Raw genomic sequence first — 5,152 nt, 5'->3', positions numbered from 1 at the left:
GAATACTGGAGTGTGTAGCCATTTCCTTCTCCAGGGGATCTTCCCAACCCAGGGATCGAACCTGGCATCTCCTGCACTAGCAGGTGGATTCTTTACCACCAAGCCACCAGAGAAGCCCAAGACTTCTTTGCCTTCTCCTGTTTCTGATTAAATATACCAATTTCTTCAACTCATTCCCCTAGGGATGATTCTCAAACCCTTCACGATCTGGACATTCTTCTCTTGACCCATTCTAGTTTATTCATGTCCATCCTTAAAATCAGCATTCAAAATGGAACACAATACAGGACCTTAGACATGTGTTGACCAGTGGGTCGATTTCTTCCCTTGTAATCCATCCTTGCCTCTGTTTATTCATCCATCCATCCATCTAAATGATACTTAAATAAGCTTCTGTAGTAGTAGGCATGGTTCTAGTTATTAACAGGGGATAAAAAGATGAAAAACTTCAATGAAAGTCAAGTTTAGAGAGATGATGATTGGAGAGAACCATATTTCTACCAACACAACCTAAGATTTTATTAGTCATCTGGCAGCCACCGTTAATGCTGTCAGCGTCTACTGAATTTGTCCACCCCTAAACTTCTAACACATAGCTTCACAAAATGTATGCTTAAACACATTGTCCTTGTTCAGTGCTTTGTCATTTGATTTTGGAAACCAAAGTTCAGGACTTTCTATTGATTTTGGCCTTTGAAGTTTCAGCCCATCATTTCAGTTCATCGAGATCTTTTGGGAATCTAGACCCTGTCCTCCAATATCTTTTCCTTTTAGTTCTAGTCCACCTGTGGACATGAGTACGATCACCTTAGCCCAGAACCCTGCTGCATATCAAGTCAGCTTTGAACCCTCACCCAGCTCTATGACTAGCAAAGCCTCGTTTCTTTATCTTGGCCAACTAGGAGATCATTTTAGGTCAAATGTGATGCTAAAATCAAGATACAGCGGGCCTAAAGCATATTTTTTAAACCAGTTTACTAGTATAAATACTAAATAAATAAATGCCTGAATACAAAGTAGAACTGAGTTCCAGGCCTTTTCCAATCTGGTGTTTACACAGGATCAATCCGCTAATGTGGAAATTGGCAGGTCCAGAAGGTTTGGGATGGAGGATCTCCCTGTTCAACTCAGAGATACTAAATCAGCAGCTTAAGTCTCCACACTGTCTCTGAGGCTAGAGAGGATAACAGTGTTCTTTATAAGCATCTTGGATTTCTAATTTAAAAACGAAATCCACTGGGTCCCATCAGTCTGTGGTTTGTCTGCTCTGGTTTTCGCCAACTTGAGATGGAGTTGCATTGTGATTGGTTACAATATTCTGCTCTTTGGAAGGGGGAGCCCACTGACCCCTGACCACAGCCGGTCATACAGAGAGTATCAGAGGCGGACCAATTACCTAAGAGGATGGAGAAAAATCAAACAAGGGCCGGGCACAAGGAGGGGAAAAAACACACAGCAGGCCCAGCTTTAGTTCCACTGCTTGAATTACCACTATGTCAATAGAAGGTGATAAATCAAGGGAGATATTTACTGATTAAAATTACAGACTCCTACGGGAAACTGTATAAACAGATTGAAGAACAAAGCCTTCGGGGACTGAGCCCAGCTGAATCCATCCAGGCTTTGGCCAGTCGTTTCTGTCTCCAGCCAACTCTTGGACCCAGGGGTCATCGAGAGAGCAAGTTTCTCCACGAAATCTGACTTACTACGCACAGATCCAAATATTTGTGGGGAAAATGTAAAGCCACGTTGGGAAAAAATTCAGGACTCAGATCCATTCACCAGGGATCCTCTTATTTCATTTTTTTTTCTTTTTTTGCTTTTACTCTCCAGTCTGATCTAGACTCACTAAAAGGATCCAGAACACCTGGTCTCTGGGCCCTGCCTGCCAGCAGAGATTCTGAGGCCACAGATGCTGAAGGGAGGACATAGAAGACACGAGTGGGTGTGAAGCCCACTCCTGCAAGGAGGTTAAGAGGTGGTGACTGTTGCCAATAAGCTTCCTCTGTCAGCCCATCTTGTCTACCCTTTTGGGCGTGTTCACATTGGCATTGCCAGGGTAACCCAAGCTCTGCTCTGCCACCCTGGTCTTTCCAGGTGCATCACACAGTCAGTGCCATTCTGTTTCTTTATATGATGATCTTCTTTGGGAATGTCAGGAGCAGTTTGTACAAGGAGGGCTTAAAGCGAGGTTGTGGCTTTGTTTTCAGAGCTGTACATCTCTTTATATCAGCTTTGTCTGTGTGAATGAGACTGACACTCCAAACCCCTCTGTTCTGATGTAGGCAGCACAGGTTTCTTCCTGATGGATGGGGAAGCCCGCATGAGGCTGTTGAACATCACACATCACTACCAGCTCCATTATCTACGATGAGTGGGCTGGGGTGAAATTTTGCCCTTCTAACCCAAGTTCCACTCCTTCCCTTTGGTGCCCTTGGCTGTGAATATCCAATCATCGCTCAAAGGGAATTGGGAAAAAATGTCCTGGGAAAAATAGGCTCTGATGGTTGGGAGGAAGGAGGCAATCAGCTGTACAAGGTCACACAAATGTGTTGGAGGCATCGTTCCTGTTAGGACTTCTGTGCATGCTTGGGGGTTTTGTGAGTTTGGTAAGTGTGCCTGGCTGAGGGGACAAATGGAGGCTGAAACCAGCTGATGTTCTACTTATCAGGCTGCCTTGTGGCGTGTCCTGACACAGGGCAGTGGCCATTTGGAGGGACAGGTAACTTCTTCATTCACAGGAAGAATCAGTCCTTCAGCCATGCAGTCTACCTAGTAGGGGCATCTTCTCCCAAATGTCCCTCCAGGGAGAGTGCCTTTTCTAAACGTCAGGAAGGTACAGAACATGCTGGGCAAGGCCCTGGTTCTTCTGGCCTTCTCTTTGGAGCTGGGAGGAAGAGTAAGCAAAGAAGTTCCCAACTAGAACTTTTAGAAGTTCATACTTGGCCTTTCAAAAGGCAGCGGTGGATAATAAAATGGATAATTGCTCTGGCTCGCTCTCCTATTCTTTCGCAACTTGGTTACTGTAAAGTGAGGTGAGCCGCCTTGCTTGTGTTCCCCACTACCCCTCCGCCCACCGCAAAGAGATTTGTCAGGCCTTCCCCGTCTGTGTGAACTCTAGTCCTGGGGTGTCACTGCACCCGTCTCTTTCCTTTGGCCTCCGGAGATCGTGGATGTTATAGCTCAGACTGCCACTGTCTTAACTTCTGGAAAACTCTGAGATATCCTTCTGTTTTTTTTTTTTTTTTTTAAAGAAGTTATGTTCATAGCTGCTGCGCTTGACTGCTCTGCCCTTCGGAGCCTTCTCTGAGTGGTTTCCAGCATGCTCGCTTATCTCCGAATGGAAGTACATTTTGGAGATGGGGAGAAATTAATTACGATTTCCTAAGTGGAGGAGGTGAAGTCGGCTGTCGCAAGCTGTGGGGGCGCTCTGATCTCGTTCTTCTGCTCTGCTTGACGAAAAATCTCTCTTTGCCCTGGAATATCATGGCCTGGAGGCCTTTAAATTAAAAACAGTTGTGAAACTGGCAGCAATTTAGAACTTATGCCAGTGCATGAATCCGTAAAGAGCAGGGCCTCAGGGATGCAGGTCATGTGTCTATAAAGAGGCCTGTTTTGTATCCCTGGTTTTCACTAGGGTGAGCCTTTGGCCTGCCGCTTCTTTCTCTCCTAGGGGGAATGCCGGCTTTTTTGGGTGGTTTCCCACCCTCCCTTCTGAATTAACTTCCTGCCTAGTCCCACGTCCTGGGGTTTAAGGGTTTGCCCCATGCATGGGGGTGCTGCCAGGGCCTGGTGCTTCTCCGTGTCTCCCAGGCCAGCGATGGAAGCATCCAGTGGCTGGCGCCTCCCAGGAACACAGGGTGACCAGGAGACAGAGTGACAAGTGCGAGAGAAGACAACACAGCTACAGAGGAGGCCCTCGCTGACAACGCGAACACTAGCTTGCAAAGCCGAACGCCGTTTCATAGAAGACGTTTTTGTCAATTTCCAGAGAAGGTAGCGGAAATGCCAGACAATAAAATAGTGAGTTGAGGACGGGCCAGTAAAATTCCTCCTTAGTGTTTATAGCCTGCTTGCTTCGAAGCCAGGAGGCGTGATCTCAAACGGCCTTGGTCAGAGGGAGGGTGGTGAGACTGGAGAGTGGTGGACGGTCAAAACCTTAACTCTTTTCCTCACAGAAACCTTCCTACTGACGCTTTCTCTAGCATTTTGGCTACTCCACTGTGATGGGTCCTGCTCAGAGGATCCCAGAACATACTAAGATATCTGGCATCTTTAGTTAAAAAGTCCACCTTTAAGGACAAGGAGGCCCAAGGACCCACTATCAGTTCATCCTATTGGGCAGAAAAAGACTGCACACTTAAGTCTGAAAACGTAATTGTTTCCTTAGTCAAATTCAGAGCTGTATTCAACAGGCTATGCTGACAATCACTAACTGGCTGTCTCCTATGAGAGGTAGTAGGGAATAGCTTGCCACGTTTGGTGGGGCCAGTATGCCTGAGATGTTACAGACAGAGTTAAGGGATTCACGCCATCTCTTGTAGACAGTTGATGTTTTAAAGCAAAAGGATGCTTGAGCAGAGTTATGCTTTTGAAGAGCTATCATAGAATGATTTTGAAGATAAAGGTAATAGCTAATATTTCTTGAATACCTACTATGTACCAGAAACTGGGTTATTTTATTACATGCATTCTCTTCTTAAATCTCCATACGATGCTATGAAGTAGGCCCCACTCTTACTTTACCACATCCTCACTTTACAGCCAGGCAGCCCAAGGTTCAGGGAGGTTAAGAATCTTGCCTGAGGTCACACAGCTTGCGAGTGGTGGAACAAGGATGAACCCCGAGTCCCAGCAACTGCAGAGCCCACACTCCTAACTACTACAGATCAGGCCAAGTGGGTACATTGTTTGTTTCATCAAGTGTCCAGAAAAATCCATTCTTCATGTAGAAGAACGGGCGAACCTCTGGATTCGGGATCTTACGACCTGGATGTCAGGGGTGCCAGATAAAGCCAACAAAAAAACAGAACACTTGGTTAAATTTTAAAAGTAGCTCTAGGGATCTCCCTGGTGGTCCAGAGGCTGAGACTCTGCACTCCTAGTGCAGGGAGCTTGGGTTCGATCCCTGGTCAGGGAACTAGGTTCCACA

Source organism: Bubalus bubalis, chromosome 18 (genome assembly GCF_019923935.1).
Source record: "Bubalus bubalis isolate 160015118507 breed Murrah chromosome 18, NDDB_SH_1, whole genome shotgun sequence".
NCBI classification, from domain to species: Eukaryota; Metazoa; Chordata; class Mammalia; order Artiodactyla; family Bovidae; genus Bubalus; species Bubalus bubalis.
This window is presented reverse-complemented; position numbering follows the sequence as displayed.